The sequence below is a fragment of the Aphelocoma coerulescens genome, chromosome 5 (assembly GCF_041296385.1).
Source record: "Aphelocoma coerulescens isolate FSJ_1873_10779 chromosome 5, UR_Acoe_1.0, whole genome shotgun sequence".
Taxonomy (NCBI): domain Eukaryota; kingdom Metazoa; phylum Chordata; class Aves; order Passeriformes; family Corvidae; genus Aphelocoma; species Aphelocoma coerulescens.
This window is the reverse complement of record NC_091019.1, coordinates 54239282-54257747: the sequence shown is the minus strand read 5'-3', so window position 1 is coordinate 54257747 and position 18466 is coordinate 54239282.

Below are 18466 nucleotides of genomic sequence, written 5' to 3'. Positions count from 1 at the left end.
AAGAAAGAAAGAAAGAAAGAAAGAAAGAAAGAAAGAAAGAAAAGAAAGAAAAGAAAGAAAAGAAAGAAAAGAAAGAAAAGAAAGAAAAGAAAGAAAAGAAGGAAAATAAAGAAAAGGAAATGACAGTGTTATTTATACTGCCAAACTTGATTATTTTGGACACTGCCTTACAGTTTGTATAAGGACAGGAGTATGGGATATTACTAAGGCTCTACATAGGGTTTTTACTTTTGTGAGAAAAAGAAGGCTAAAAAATAGCACTGAAAAACCTCTATAAAATGGGTCACAAGTGGACTAGAAGTAATTGCAGAAGTCCTATTTTGTCTAACAACATTTCTCCAATGGTCTGTCCAGATTTCTGTCTGATCTAATCTATCCATGCGCCCATCACTTTGAAAATGACTTGCCATTTTTCACATTTTATTAATCCACCTTTGAAAATTCAAAATATGATTCAGAAGCAGGAAATGGCCTTGTGAAACAAAAATAATAAGTAAAAGCACAAGCTTAAATCTGCACACTGTCTTACTATGCGAGAATTAAAATGCATACTGCATCTCAAAGATCTTTTTTATTCTTTCAAAGCAAGAACTAATGGAATAAGGGAAAGAAAAGTTTCCACGGCCCAGATATGTCTTTGCTGAATCACTTTGTAAGGTGTGGACAATTGAGTCATAAACTTTCACACTACAGATGGCTGTGTTTCTTTCATAGTGAATCAAGCTCTAAAAGATCTGTGACACTTTATGTTATATGTTAACTAGAGAGGCATATTATGTAAAAAGCACATAGGGTTTCACATGCACTAGTGCTCTCTGCACAAGAGAGCATCATTTTCAGTATTCACTCATAAAGCCAGCTTCCATTTTTATTTACTAACTTTCTTGTGCAATTGCCTGAAGTACATTCATACTGCTATCAGACTTTCTAGAAATCCTGCTTTGTAGAGCTTCACAAATTCATTGAATGTATCATTTTATATCCCATAATTTATTTTTTTTACTTTAAAATAAAAAAATTCAACACGTAATATCTTTCTAGATTGACACCCGAACTAATACAACTTTAAGAAATGAAAGAAAAGACAAGCAACTTGATATATATATATGTGTTTTCCCACATGGTAAAAGTGTCCAAATATTTGAGACACATTTTAGAATTTTAGAGTTAATATGACAATGCAAAAATACTTGCTGTCTATCTTAAACCAAATCTCTCTTCAATACAAGACCTTACAACAGAAATGCTGATACCTGTAACTACAGGTGCACATTGTGCAGTTATACTGACACTCTAAGGGTTTAAGAGCTCCAGTAAAAATCTCTATTTATATTTTGACTGCAAGTACACACCTTATAAACATTAATTTTAAAACATTTAAAATCATGCCTTCCCAGCTGTCAGGTGGTCCTGTGGCCATGAACTGAAGGGCGATGGCTGAGGAGGATCAATAGATAGAAAAAAGATTAACGCTTTGTTTGTTTGAGCAAAGAACATTTTGTTCTCATTTTTCTGAACCAGTGGAACATTGTTACACACTGTAAAAATTGTTTCTAAAGCAATTATGAATAACTGTGTATTTAAAACAAAGAAAAATTATAGGCAAAAAAGATTACTACCGTCCACCTTTCAAGATATATCCTCTTCTTTGGACAATACAGCTTCACACAAACCTATAATTTGTGTTCAAGAGGAAATTGTCCTAATTAGAAAAAGGACTGTATTCATTACTATGCTTCCAGCCAGAAAGGGACTAATGGTGGGGATCAGTCCCTTTATTTTTGACTTTTTCTTTAAAAAATATGTCATCTGAGCTTTTCTGGAGATGTAACAATGCATCAGGCTGAATTACAAACAATGCTTTAGATCAAGCTGGCTAAACATCTTGACCCAGCAGATAAAATCTCTTGGAGTAACTGAAGGATCACATTTCAGTCACATCTCTAAGTGCATAAACTAAAGGAAACAGTAAAAATAGGTAGTGGATAAAAAGACAGACACAATGAGAACAGAGGTTTTCAACTCTCTTTCACTATCTTTCCAGATAAAGATTACTTCAAACACACTAAATATTCCACACAGATGATTGGCTTGATCACTAATCTGAAGTTTCATGATTCAAAGTTTGTTATTAACACTTATTCAGCTTGAGGTAAGAATCAGATTTCCTAATATATAACCTATTTAAGCACTAAGGTACTTAATTTGATCTTTTTTACAGCTTCTATCATCTCCCCTCAACCATGTTGTCAGTGCTGTGAAGGTCCCTGCTAAATCTGTCTCAGAGACACCATTCTTCCTGTTCATCTGAAATTTCTGACAACAGACAAACTTTTGCTGCCACTTGGTTCCCAACTGAAGGCTAAAATTGCAGGTATGGTATCTGTTTTAGCTTCTCTCACATCTTAGTTCTGTTGTCTTTAAATACCTTGAGGTATTTAGAGGTAGTAGATGAGTCATCTGAGCTATGGAAAATGTGTTTCATTATGACAATATAGAATCTGCAGATTGTTCTTACTTAAACTATAGCTCTATAACATTTTTTACCAGTCTTCAAAGACGTTCAAGCCCATTTTGCCCACTATGAGCTCTTTCCTTTTGTCTTAGCTGCCTTACGTCACTCTGCTGTTTCAGGTATGCATTAAAACCTCCTGCAGTTTTCTGTTTATTGCACATAAGCTCTTTTACATGTGGCACAACTGGAGTTTCAGACACTCACTCAAAATAACTTGCTCATTAACTTACTTCTACACCCACATCTTTAGACAGATTATGAAGGTCTTGCAGACTAATTTGTCCCACATAATTAGGTCCTGAGAGCTTTGCAACATACTTTCTTACTATGCTTTAAATTCCAAAAAACCTCCTTAGATGTAATTTGACACATAAAATGCATGCAGTCCTCAGTGTGTTTGCCACATGTTCTGCTGTTTCCTGCTATGTTAATATGGCCTTTCATCGTTTCCTCTCACCACATCCTCTTGACTGTGCTTCTTTCACCCCCTCCTCTGTACACTTTCACTGGCTTATCACTACTCCTCAGAGAGTTTCACTTACACTGGGAAGTAGCATCTGTAATAGAACCAGTCGGTTATAATTTAAAGAAGAAATTATGGCAAATAATCAACCTTTTAAGTTTTAGATCAGAATATTTTCAGGGCAACTTTCAACTTCTGTTTCTACTCTTTTTTTTTCCAGCCACAGCCAGCTATCTTCTTGTCTGTGTTCATACCACATTGAACAAGCCCATTGAAATATATTTTACTGGCAAGTTCAAGAAAGATTGAAAATGAGTGTTAACAAAATTATGCTTTCCAGAGCAAGGGCAGGTTTTGATAGACTTACTCAAGTAGGAAACAATATGATCTCCCAAGGAATAGAGTACCAAAAAGTGGATGTTATATTGCTCCCAATAGAATCCTTACGTCCCTTGCCAAAAGACATTTAATGTGCAACTATCTCTACTGTAAAACAAATGCTGAAGAGGCGCAGTCAGTGATATTTGCACAGATTCATTCTCATTAAAGGCTTTTGTAATAGCATTCACTCTGGTGTAAACTTTTAAAAATTGACTTCTAGATCCATTAATCCCTTTCATCTCCTTCTCAGGAGCTTAATGTGTGACATTGTAGCTGAAAGGACTAGATTGGTCCTTAGATGAATAAACAGGGGAATACAGAGTAGAAGTAGAAAAGTTACACGTGATCTTAATAGCAGTGGGACCGGTCCTACAAGGGTTAGAAAGACTTTGGAGGAGGAAAGACTTTGGAGCAGGAAAGACTTCAAGGATGGAATTGGAGGAGGACTTAGAGTGAAAGACATAAATAACTCTATTTATTTAGTTTAGAGTAATGCAAAGGATAACTTCATTATGGTTTAAGCACATCTCTAGAGATATATAAGGACTTAATACTAGGGAAATATTTATCCAGAAGGGAACAAAATCAAAAATTTTTACATAATTGCAAAAATCAACAGCTAAAGACTAAAGTTGTATTCCAGATGCTCAGTGTTAATAGCATTGAAACCTCTAAGTGAGGTTTAGGGTGGATTATCCCCCACTGCAACTATCAAATGTGTGACTGGATAGTTGAAAAAGGGGATACTTATCCAACCACATCTGTTAGATTTGAAGCAAGAGTTAATCCCGAGAAGGTCTATAGCCTGAGATATGAAGAAAATTTTTTTTATTTGGTGCACCTAGTTTCTGAAAAGAATTTCTGCAGTTCTTCCCACACTTACAGGAGAGCACTCTTGTGCCCTTTGGCTGTGACACTCCCAGCCTAGTCACTACACAACCAACATCCCCAACAACAGCTTTCTGCCTCCCATTAAATGAAAGAAAGGGAGGGACTCTCAGGAAAATGTAGTTATTGAATGCATACCAGTGTTGTCTCTCTTTTGGCAGTGTCAAGGATTCCTATGTAGTCAGTAGAGCTTCTGAATTAAAATTCAAAACAGCAGCATCAAAAAACTACACCTTTCTGTTGACTGTACATGAAGTCTGGGATCCTGATTATACAAGTGGGATGGCAGGACAGCCATCCAAAAGCAGTCTGTCTTTGCAGCCCCCTACTCCTTTCCTATAACCAGAATGGAGATTATATGTGCAAGAATGAGAGGAATGCTGCTTCTCTGTTTTCTCATTCTGCTGTGACCTTCTTTTTTTCTGTTGTTTCACTTCTCTTGTTTATTTCTATCTCTGAACCTTGTTTGCAGAATAGAGAGCCAGGCTGTGAGAGGAATTGCTGGGATCCCTGCCTGGTGCAGAGAATTCTGCTCGTAGGGCTATTTTCTACCCTGATGGATCTGCCCACAGCTCTGCCTCTGCAGTGGATGTTTCCCAGGGTCTGCATTGGTTCATTTTGTTCAGGCTTCATCACTAAACATCATGTTATACATTGGGATAATGCTTCTGTGCTGAATGTATGCATTTGCCTAGCTGTGTGGGCACAACAGACAGGATTAAAAGTGTTTTCCAAGGTTCAGCACTGAGCATATAATGACTGTCACAGGGGAGAGCCACTTCCCTAAATGATGAAAGAGCAACACGACATTACACATTATTTAAACACTTTCTGACATCTCCTGCAAATGCACAGCCACAGTGGAGTGGCAAAGTGTGTCTTACTGCACAGCTACAAAACAATCCAGTGTTTACTGCACTGAGGACAAGCATCCTCAGACCATGTCAGGCAGAGCGTTATTGCAGAGATTATGGTCTACCTCCTCATTCATCATGAAAGCTGCCTTCTTCACTTCACTGTTAGAGGCCAGGGCAAGAACTGTACTCCAATACTGAGGAACTGAAAAGACCACCCTTTTCCTCCTTGTTTATCCCTCATCCACGGTTAGCACAGGAGACGGCGTTAGCTCAGCACTAAAGGGTGTATTTTCACCGAGTAGATTAACTTCTGTTTGCCATAAGCAGAGGACCTGTTGGTGAGTGCTGCAAGAGTCTGATGAAGTGGGAGGCACCCTGGCCCTGTGACCTAGCACTGAGAATTTGGTGGACTTTCCTGACCTGGCTCTCACAAAATTCTCCTAAGCAAAGATGGAAAAGATGAATGAAATTGTCTGAGGCTGAAGATACCCTTTCGAATGGAGTTTGTTTTCAAGATATAATGGAAGCAGGATTTATGTATCCTTGATCTGTCTTGTGTATGTACATAGAGAACCACTATGCAAATCTTAATTTAGGAGAAAAGTGCATCTTGACTTGTGCAACCAAACATCCCTGATATCAGCAGGTACCACAAATAATACCTATTTAACAATAGGAACACTTTGTATTTCACTTCACAGTTAACTCTGAAAATAACTGGGATTTCCGACTGAACAGGAAAGTTACACCAGCCACATATGAAGTGATGTTTATTCTTAAAAATAATAATTAATCTTTCTAAATGTCAATCTATTTATATACAACAGAAATGAGTCACTCTTATTTCACATTAATGAGGAACCATCTTCTTAATGGCTTATGCCGACACAAATATGCTGCTTTCTTGAAGAACACAGCAATGTAGAAATAACGCTTCTGTTAAAATTCATGCATAATCAAAACAAATTGAATATCCACTTTTATTTCCATAGGGAACAGAGCTATAAAGATTAATGCTAGACAATGATATTTAATTAAAGGTTATTTATTTTATAAGTACTTCCATGTTTTCAAGAGTGGTCTCCTTTGAAACAGGAAGGTGTAATGCATTTCTGAGCCATCTAACAGTCGTAGGTGGGGGAAACCAGTTCTGATCACAGCACAGTGCTTACAGCGATACTGACAAACTGTCTAGAAAAATTTTTCACATTAAAGAATTCTGGTGTTAAAGAATTTAAATGCATTTTAATTGACTTTTCAAAATTCCATTTTTTATTCACAAACACACCTGAACACAACAACAGGAATTCATTTTTATATGCATTATTCTCTCTGATGGCATGTTGTTGTACTGTATACATACTTCTCTCTTCATTTTTGAGAAACAAAATAAAAGGTTATGCTCTTCCAAGTAATAACCAAATAAGTTCCCTTTCCTTGGGCACCAAACTGTCACTGTTTGCTAGACTTTTTTTTTTTAATAAATTGTTAACTACTTCAGTGAAATTGCAGGAACTAGTTTGTGTATGAATGCAGATATTGACGTGAGGAACTAAAGGGAGTACAGAAGAAAATTGCACAGCATGGCACTCTCATTTTGGTTTTGAGGCTAAAAATTTACAATTAGACTTTGGAACACTAATTTCTACAAGAAGATTTCTTTTTAGAATTCAAGAATTGTTGGGATATATGTAGCTGATGATTGTTTCTCATCAGTATGAACATATAACCTCCAAACACAACACTTCCAATAACAGTTGTATTAGTCATCTACAGCTACAAGGCTGTTTAAAATACACAAATAAATAGCTTTATTTGGATTGTAATTAACATGGCAAATATCACAATATTCTACAAGAAACAAACATTCCGAATCTATGTATTTTATTTCTTCTGACAACTGGCAAAGTATATTTTACTGCAGAATGCTTTATTGCTTCTTAAATATTCACCCTACACAGTATACATAAAATCTTAATGGGTATAGCTGCATAAAAACTAATTTTAATGCTTTTAAAATCAATGATGAACAAAATGTTGTTTAGATTGTTTTTCAAACAACTACACCACATCTGATCCTTTGAGGAAAAGCAATTACTTCTTCTTGTCATAGCCAATACATTTCTTCATTCTCCCATTTCAATTGTACCATTCTTAGGGACCTTTACACCAGCTATGATGCAAACAGTTAAACATTTGAGCAAATATAGAAGAATATTGTTATTAAACGTCTAATCAATAAAATGCCACTTCCACTAATAGGCTAGCAGTGAGGACGGCAAGAGGAGAAAAAAGAAAAGGATTTTTTTCCAAACTAACAAATAGTATATGCAAGTTTGACTAATGTCAAACAAATGTATCTTTAAGGAAAATTTGCAGAAAGTAATTTATATAAAAAGTATAAAAAGATCTCTATAAGACAGATTCTATAATCTAGATTTAGCTCCTGCTTCTTTTAGCCACTCTGCTAGTAAACATCAGCTTTTTTATATTTTCTAAAGAAACATCAAGTGTAATCATTTTTTGTAAGTTTTAACTGCTATAAATCATTGGAAACTTATGCACACCTAATTTATGCAATTGCGTTGGTAGCGAGGAAATTGTCATTGTTTAGTGCTTTGTATCTCTGTCATTCTCTTGCAGAGAATTTTATTTCAGTAGGTACCACAATTGTTGAGAGTTTCTTAGCATTTATATTAGTAAGACCGATTTTTTAAGGTATATAATTCAGTCATAAAAGCTGAGATCATAGCCTGAAAGTGTTAGTTTGTGAATTTCCAAACATGCACACACGCGCACACACACACACACACTCACGAAGACACACAGACACATTTTCTGATTTAAACGCTTCTTTTTCTTTCTCTTAACCTGCACTCCTGAAATCTAAAAAATACATTTCTCCTTGTTTAGCAATTTTTGCAGGCCAGCAGGCCAGAATACTGACTATCTCTGTGCTACAGATAAAGAAACAAATAACAATAACAACCAACGAAATGGCTGAGGTTTTGAGGTTTATAAAGCATCCTTGGCACATGCATGAAAGCCACTTTTCATATGCAGTTACAATGCTTTCTGTACTGTGTCTCAGAAATAGGAAAACATACATAATACGCAAATGCGCACTATTGTTCATAGGTTTTTTCTGAACACATCTATGAAGTGTGTACTGAATCCATATTAAGAGTCATGCAGAAACGTTACTGAACATGCTTGTGTATAGCCCACATTGTGCTTTCATTGAAACTCAGCCCCTGTTGGCAATGTTACAAATAGGTGTTCCTTTAAAAAGTCGTGTTTCAGAAGTTTTGTGTGTGCAAGGGCTGCAGTTTCAAGCTCTGCCTTTACCACGATACAGCAGCTGGGTTTGGGGCAACTCGCTCTTACCACTGTGAATTAACTCAGGCATTTGGAAAGAGAGTTTTGGGGGACATTTCATTAACCTCCTTCTATAGCTGCCTGTCCCAGTAGGAATCTTCTACATCACAGCTCTTGTAATTTTTCAGCATAGTTATTTAAGTGCCTCTTTTTAAATTATTTTGTTTCTTGATTCAGAATGTAAATAGTTAGATAGCAATAGACACAACAGAACCTGAGAACAAAAATACAGGTCCAGCCATTTCAGTAAGGAATTAAGTAAAAATAGGGGGGATTAAAAAAAAAAAAAAGAGAGAGAAATTAAATTTCAACTTTAAGGTAATAAAAGATGGAGATGGAGGTGCCAATGAAATCTGCCGAAACTAAATTTCAGAAGCACAGCTTTCTCATCTTGAAATGTTACACCCATAAAAGCAGCCTATAAAATTAATCTACCTGGAGATTTTCCATGTTAAATCAGCTCAGAAATAACTTTTGAGCACTTATGGCATTATATCTAAAATACATATTCTCCTGTTGTCCATATATCAAAATCCTGTATATTTTGAAAAATAAGATCCGAGCTGCACTGAAATGTTTGTATTATAAGAAAGAACAGCAATAAAGTATATCACTTTCAGAGGGATTTGACATTTGTAAGCATTCTCTAAAAATTTGCATCGGATTGCAGTATTGGGTGAGTATGCTGTTTAAACCTTCCTAAATTCACTTTTTTTTTGAAGAGAAGTATATGGAACAGTGAAAGGCAACAAAAAAAGGCAAAAAGTCAGTATATATTTTCAACCTGCATCTGAAAATGAAATTCCTAAAATGCTATTGTTGTAAATTAACCACAGTAAATATGGTCAATTCATATAAACTCTTTCATTCTGTTTTCTCAAGGGAAAGGGAAATTCAGTATGAGAAAGAGAAAACCAGTGGAGTAATTTCCAAAGAAAACAAACATTTACTTCTCACAGGAAAATAATGTGCTTTTTCAGTTTGTCAGATCTGGAAATAAAGAGCATTTAGATAGCAGTGTTCATATTTTAATCAATTTGTCCAAATTAGGTTCTTGTAAAATTTAGCATGAGGTATGTAATAATTTGGGCAAATTCAAAGGTAGAATTTTTTTCCTGCCTAGAAAGCTGTAATAGGCAAAGTAGCTGATACAAGTAGAGAAGGGAAAAAAAAAAAGATGAGAAAAAGATTCCATACATTTGGGTCCTTTCCAAGAACTTTGCCACATTTTGCAGAGTCTCAGTTTTCAAATAAAGGTGTCTTAGCCCTTTGAATTGTGGAGATATTCTTGCCTCTGTAAATCAATGTATTGTTGCTAGCCAGCCTTGCAGAAATCTGTCTACAGCCAGTCAGACAGAAACAATAGGAGCGACAATTATATGTACTCTTTTCCCTCCCTCCAAAATTAATGTGGTTTTGCCTTAAAATTGCAAGGCAATTTTAGTAAAGGATGTGTTAGTGTTCAAAACACTAAGTTAGAATTGAGCAGAGGTTGCACTGTAAAAGTACATATAATTAAAGTTTACAGCCTCCTTTTTTTCATTTATACAATGTCAGTTTGTGTTACTTTTATCAACTCAGCATTGTAGATTAGGTAGGGAGACAAATGAACTCTGTAAGGAAATAAATTTGGGATGAGCATTTGGATTTTATCAGGTCTGGATGTTTAGTCAAATATGGTGTTTCAGGCAAAGTTATTGAAAAAGGGGAGAAAAATGCCAGTTGCAGAGTGAATTATACCAAGTCGAACCACTGTTAAAGCACTGCATGCCATGCAGAAAGCAGCTTCAGAAAATTTTGATTAATGTCATAAAAAATGTGTTGGTGAAATATCTCAGCATTTCAACCAACATAGCTGAGTTCAGGACATGGTCCAATCCTTTTTTTTTGTTTTCATTGTTCACCTGAAACTTTCATTAAAATCTATTTTGCCTTCCTGTTCCAGCTGTTTATAACTTACGTTACTTTACTTCTCCAGAAATCCACCTGAACTTCAGTTAAACATTTGGTTTCAGAATTTAACAACTGTACAAAGGTGGTGCAGTATAGCATGTTGTTAATGTGCTCTCTATTTCTGAATCTGGAAGCTCCCAGCGACTTAAACATGTTCACTCACGTTTCTGACACATTTATCCGCGGAACGGGTTCAGAGGTGGACATTCTTTGATGTGAAATCAAGGTGCTACAGAATTCTGCAGAATCTATAGAAATACCTCCACAGATTTTGCCAAAAAACCTCAGCAGATTTATATTGGCCCTGCCAATGACTTTCTGTTTAACTTGTAATCAAAACAACTCAAACCCAGTTACTGTTTGCATATCTGCCAAGCCTCTCAATTTCAGCAGTAGGCAGCAGACTCTCAGTATGACAGCCTGTCTTTCAGATTCAAGCTGAATCTGCCAAGGCTCCACTACAGAGGCAACTGGTAAATTAAATGCCAACAAGCAAGGACATTCATGTACCTTTACACTCTGCACATGAAGAGACATCATAGGCCTCTTCATTCTAATGGGTGCTTTGTGTGTTTTGGGCTGCAAAGTAAAGAGTGCCTGCTCTTATGCATAATGAAACCATTGCATATATATTAGTTTAGCTGTATTGCTCTAATTCTATGGTCACAAATTACCTAAGAGGTTTTCTTGTTACAGAAAAACAGAAAATCCTTTTGTTAGTGAAATTAACCCACTGAAACGAGCAGGGAAAGAAAAAACCAACTTTTAAGCCCTCTTCCACCTAAAGACAGCAGATAACATTATATAGCCGGGTTACAGCAGAGTCATTGCCAAGGGTAACCGAAAAAAAGAAACATTCAGAACCATACTGTCAAATCTTTAATTCTCTTGTTCATAATATGGGCACGCTCTCTGATTCTGAAAAGGAGCATCTTTTTAAAGCTGTCAGTAGTACTGATTATTCTTTATGGCGAGCAGAAGATGTTAATTATATTTATGTAATATTGACTCTTATTAATACCTACAACTTGCATGAGACTTTTTGATTATTGATAGCTGATGCAGTCACTATTGCCAAGCTTAGATTGTATTAGAGATTTTGAGTGCACAACCATAATACAACCAGAGATATTAATACCATTGAGCATAAATAACAGCACTTGACAGACTCAAGTAGGGGGAAAAGCACTAACACTGGTTACTCTAATGGATAGAATAAATGATAGAATCATATAATGAGTTTACAGCAGCCAGGTTTAGTGAAATCTATTTCTGAAGTAGGAAGGGGGGGAAAGGTAGCAGTTTTGGTAACAGAATGAGGGTATGAACACATTAAAAATTAACAGGGTGTTTTCAGATAATTGAAAGAAAAAGCACCGGCATGGGAAATTTAGCTGTTGTAACTCACACAGCTCTACAGTGGGCATTATCACTGTTTCCTGTCATGGATTTAATCTGCCATCACACCTATAAATGAAAGAAAGAAGCATGAGCTTCCCAAGAGTTCCTACAATAACATGAGAGGGTTTTCTTTTCCTTTTTCTTTTATTTTTATAGAGTGGGGGAGAGAAATCTTCAGTTACTGTTGTGCAAGCGTCTTTTTTATTTACTGTAATTTGGCAGACACATATCTGCAAGACTTCAGAGCTAAGAAAGTGGAAAACTTTGACATTCCTTTGACTTGAACTAGTTGAGATGCATCTTCTTTGTAATTGTAGAGAAATATTATATTGTTGCAACTGCCTGGTGCTAGCAGTGAACTATGCTTCATTTTACAGTGCCAATTCTTCCTTTCTCCACTTCCATCCAGCATCTGCAGTACTTACCTTTGTCACACCAAGATTTACTTTAACTGGAACTGTGTCAGGTATCCCCAGAAGAATGACAAACTAAAATTAACCTATAATCGTAATATGAGCCTGAAGGCATCCACTTGGTGGGAAACAATTCACCTTATATGGACACACACACATAGGGAAGTATTACAGGGATATTTGAAATTCCAGACCTCACAATTTCATTAATCAATGAGTAAATCAGTTAGCAATCAGTCATGCTCTTTTGCTGTGTGACTTAATCCTTAGCTTGAACTTGCCATTTCCTGATCTTTTGTCATTCTAGGGCCTGATGCAGTGGTCACTGAAGATACCAGCAAAACTCTTGTGAATTATAGGGGCTGCAGCTTCAAGTCTCTGAATCAGACCTTTCCCTTCCATTTCTTAACAGTATTTTGTAAGTAAGTAAGTGAAATCTGTCAATAATAATAAGTGCTTAACAGTGGAAGTTATAGACATGTGTCCTTCAAGGTTAAAAAAACCCACAGCTCAAGAAATCCTTGCGGTTCTCAAGTTGCCTTTTTCTGTACTCCTTTATTTCAGCCACCTGTCTGTAGGCTGGAAGTTAGTTGCTGATGAGCCTGAGATAGGGATGGTGCAGCCAGTAGGACCGGCAGCTAAAAATCTCATGTATCTCTGGTATATAAAGACACGCTATCCCCTCCCTGAGGCCTACCTAAGTTAGAACATAAAGTGCAAGTACATACAAGTTAAAAATAATGAAACTTCTCCAGTCTCCAGGAGCTACTGAATTTGACTTCTGCGAACAGATATTTCGATGTAAATATTCTCCCAAACCTAACTTTAAACAATCCTGTTCTGTCTCTGCTAGATGTGTTTTGTTAAAGCCTCTTTTTTTTTTTTTACAGTAAAAAATTCTCATTGAAAAAAAAGATTAATACATGTAGTTTAGGGAACAAAAAAAAAAAAGAAACAACAAAAACCAAAACAGAACAAAACACACACATACATAGTTTTCACTAATAATAAGGCAATAATTTCCTGGTTTGCATTCTGACCCACCCGAAGGCAACTGGTTTGGGGCTGGGGGAGGGGAGCAGAGCTGGGTGATTAAAGGGTTAATATTCAAATGAGAAATTTGCAAGGCCTGCATAATGGAACTGCCACCCTGATAACAATAGGAATTTTTAACAATATCGAGCCTTGTTAGCAAGAGAGTTACAAGCATTGAGGGCAATCAGTGTGTCTTGTCAGTTTCTTTTTATCTACCATCTCCAACCGCCAAGGAACCGAAATGAAGCACTTTGGAATTATCAATTTCAGCCACATTTGCATAACAAAGCCCCCGAGGAAGAGGCATGATAAATGTGAAGGACCCCTCTTGGAAAAGGAACTGTCAACCGCGCCCCGAAAGATTCTCCGACCGAGCGCATTCACGGGGATTGTAGTCAGCGAAAATAAAATGAAAGCATTAAAGAAAGTCATTCTCTCAGAGAGAAAAATCTCCCCCTCTGCACAGAGAGAACTGGATGAAATGACATTATGCATATGAAAATGTCCAGAAAGATGTTTGATTTATGTATGCATTAGATGCAAATTCCATTACCGCACGCGCGCTGTTGTGTGATTTGGCTCTGAACACATCACTGCCCTGATCAAATCTGATCTCATTAATTCCGACAAGGAGAGAGAGAGGGAATTGAGAAGAATTTATGGCCTGGACACTTGAAAGAAGTAAATTGTAATTCTGTTTAAAGCTGTAGCGAACCTTTTAAACACCTTTTATTGTAGAAAAAAGCACTTACTTTTATAACACTGTTAGAACTTACTTAATCTTGTACTTGGAACTTCCAGTCCTCATTTAAAAAAATCTATGACCTTGTTTGGTGGGGGGGCAAAAGGGGGGGAGAGAGACAGAGACAGAGAGAGAGAGAGCAAAAAATATGCCTGTCTTAGACTGAAATCCAGCAGAAGCATCATAATAATATGATCAAAGAGGACCTATTGACTATCTGAATAATCGTGTGAAAATTCTGCTCTGCTGGTGTATGTTTATTTTTAAACAATCTTTTAATATCCTCAAATAAAATGTCAAATACTTTACAAGTGTTTTTATGGGACGAGATAGACATTGCATGCTTAAAAATGTTATTAATTGTGATCTAGATAAAAAATGAGCACATGTTTTATAACAATATTCTCAAGCACTGCAGTGGTGTCAGCTAAAACTGATATGTGTTCCATTCTGAGATATAGACAATTTAAAGACAAAAAAAAAATCCATATCTTTGCTAAAAAGGAAGTATATTACTGCAGAGGGAAAAAAATGTTTCTTACATTAATAAAGATTCTTATCCTTGTTTTGCTCCTGAGAAGGACCTTAATAACTCATTTCCTCCCTTCATGAAAGATAATCACCCTTCATGGGTGAGATATCCTGTATTTACTTGATACCAAGTGTAAAACTGAAATAGTGTCTCAATATGTTATTGCATTGTATAATCAGTGTTCCTCCCCCAACATTCATGAACCCCTAGGGTGCTTCATAGCCTAGAATAGTTTCATTTCTGTTATGCATCTTCCGTTTTAGTGAGATATGATGAAGTACCTCCCCAGCAAAGAAGAGAGAGGAAGAGAATGAAAGGAAACAAAAAAAACCCAAAAAACAAGTGCCCCTTGATTCCTAAAATCTTAGTTGCCTATCACGATTCATTTACAGAGAAATGAATGATTTCTGCAGTCTCCCCAATGAAGCCTGCAGCTTTCTTTGATAATCTGCTCCAATTGAAGAAACTGTTGAGCAAATTTTACCCAGAAAGATATGGAAAAGTTATAATTTATTGTATATATAAACACAAAACAATAACTTGTAGGTAAACCATGTGAACACAAAACTTGCAGGTAAACCATATGAATGTATTTTAAGCATCATTCACATTTTCAGTAGTTAATATTGATTTCTTGCAGAGGTTTTTTTCAATCTTTCCACGTGCAAAAACTATGTTTACATATCCAAACACAGAAAAATGTTACCCTTTGAAGTGTTATTTTAGTGTTTTTGGCTACCAAATTCAATCATTAGCTTATAAAAAAGGGAACGCAGACCTGATTTATGTAGAAATTTCAATGGAGTCCTAAGTATGCATTCAAAAACCACTTTGCAGAAACATGCAGACATTATAATATATAAATGAGTACAGATATATCCTGTCATTTTATTATTGTGTCCTCACTATGTACACATTTCTGTAGAAGTATTTGAATGTGCTTATGTACACATGAAAAATCACAGAGAGATATATTTTGCAAGTTTATAATAAAGTGGGCATTTGTTAAGGTGAATATGAATGCTGCTTTTTGACTGTACTAAATCGAGTACACCGAAACATGCAGTGTGCATTGTGCTGAGTGCATGAAACAACTTAGCAATTTATATATCTAAAACATAATTATGTATGATGAAATGTTTATCAGGCTGAGAATTCTAAAGAAATATTTCTTCTAAATAAACATTCTTTCCATTATTAACTAGAGTGTGGATTACTTTACTTTATGTCTAAGGGAAAATAAAATCACCCAAAATTTTCCTTGCATGTAGACTTAGAACAGTGTGAGAGAAACTGTAATTGCAAAATTTGGTTTGGTGTTTTACATAAGGTTATCTCCCTCCTCCTGCATACCCTTTAGCATATCACTGAATGCATTTTATTAAAATATTCAAGCCACCTGTCCATTTGAAGCTGTTTCAGTTATCACCCAAAAATAAAAGCAGTTTTGTACTTCAGAACACAGGGACCCAGAAAGAAGTTTCCACTACTGGTGGCTAATTAAGCTAACTGGGCTTGCTTGTCCCTTTAAAAAAAAAAGAAGGAAAAGAAAAAAAGCCCAAGCCAAACCACAACAACAACAAAAGAAACCACATCCTTTTTGCCACCCTAACCCCTCCTCCTGCTCCCCCCAAATACACACAGAGACACACAGACTTCCCTTCAATGAGTGGTTCAGGCTCTCTGATTAAGGTCATGCCGTTTGTTCATTACTGGCCTGGCTAATGTGATTGAATTGGAACAATACCTTTGAACTCCTTGGCTCTGATCTGCATACTAATTGACTCTCTTGTCCTTGGCAGTGACCTTGACAGGCTTTCCACCACTCTCAGAATGGCTGACCAGTTTCTTATCAAAAGTTCCTAGTAAAAAGAGCCCCATCCCCAAAATACGAATTAGTCATTTATACTACTTTTCTCTGTATTCATATTTCCTTATATACCATTAGAAAAAGCAAAATTGCTACTCCCTAGCTCCCCCTGGATGCTTATTAATACTTGAAAATCACAGTGTCACTTTAAAGTACTGAAACAGTGACAGCATTGTTTTGAAAGAGTTTATTGTTGCAGCTCAAAACACATTTTACACATATTTTCAGGTGGCTTTTTTCCTTGTTACACAAAGGGCTGCAGTTTAACTCATGGACCTTTACATGGTTGTAATTTTTTTTTCTTTTAATACAAAAAATAATCTTGGTTGTAGCCTAAGAAAACAGCACAAATTAGTTTCCTTTTCAGAATTTACATCAGCACACTAACAGTCTGCATTTCAACAGGTTCTGTAGTAATAGAAATACTATGGTTTCAAGCAAAACAAAACCAAGCCATGCAGAACACTGCATCTAGAAAATGCCAGGTTTAAGGTAGTGAGCTAAGGATTTTAGTTTTTTATCTCTAGGGCTCTTAGACCAATGTATTTCTCAAGAGAGACATGATTTCTATACAGAAGACATTATTAAGCACTACACCAATATTTATGAAAAAGATATTACAGGAGAATATTCTGACTGGAAAGGAGAGGTTTACTTCACTTTTACTGGAGTGGAGATTTACCTTGTGAGACAAGTGTCAGCCTCGGTGAACTTTTATTCCTAAAGTAATGAAGTAATAGCTAAATCAAACTAAAATTATATATCACCATGAAAAAGAGATGGAAAGCATGCCAATAAATGTACTTTGTCAGGCAGTCGGTGAAGATCCACTTCAGAAAAATTTATATTTTTTCTTTAAAACTCATTCTTAAGGCAAAATCTACTGCAGGAAAACAGCTGGAATTTCAAACTTTGATAACATTTTGCACTTCTCTAGATTCTCAAAGGGCTTTAGAAATATGAAGGAATTAATATGCATTATTGCCAGGTGAAGTATTATTATGGAACATTAATAATGACCGACAAATATACAAGTAGTAAATCAAACTACAAAAATTTTAGCACACATTTTTAATGCAATTTACATTTTTTATTCTGCTTGGGTAACCAGATCAACTGTTTTGAAAAAAGTCTCAAAACAGAGGTTTCCACTACTGAGAATTTTTTTTTAGTTTTTAATGCAATAATAGTACTCAGACAGGGCAGAGCTCACAAATTTGGCATCCAGTTCAAAATCATTACAGGAATAGGCCATAAAACTCAGATCTTGGTCCAAACTTTCCTGAAAATTCAAGACTGGCCTGGAACAAAAATTCCAGTATGAATTCCAAAACTTTATTACAAAGGAACATGTGGGGCTTGGGTTAGTTTCTATGACTGCTTCTGTTCAACACAGAAGTACGGAAACAGGCTTCTCGTCACCCCACTCGAGTCTGCACACATGCCCTATCCGCAGTGTCCCTGCGCTGCTGGTGAAAGCCAGCAGGGTTGTCAGGACCTCAGAAGGTGCTGAAACAGGAAAGGCAGAGAGGGCAAGGTGCAGAGTCCAGCATCTGCAGACACCTGCAAGCAGGACCCTGCCACAGCACTGGGGCTGAGAAGAGGCACGTGCAGGTAGCTGAATCTGTGAACAAACTAAATTTCCACAGCACCACACAAGTGACACAGGACCAAAGAACGCATTTTTGAAGGTATTTTGGTGCCTAAAACACATACAGATAGTTATAGGTGTTTTCAAATGCATTTGGGCCTAATTCTCATTGACTTCAATTCGCCTTGAGACCCTACAAATAGCAGCTGAACAGGTGAAATTGGCATTTATATGTTACCAATCAATTTTTCTCACCAAAAATAGCACTGCTTATATAAAAATTTAATATTTCTGGTATTCTGAGACCTTCCTAAAGTGTACTGTACACTGAAACAAACCAGGTGTCCCTGTAGCAAGAAAGCATGCAGTGAAGTTTTTTTAGCAAGAGTACTTAAAAATGAAACTGCAAAGGAAAGGTTAGATAGAGAGAATGCACCCTATGAAACA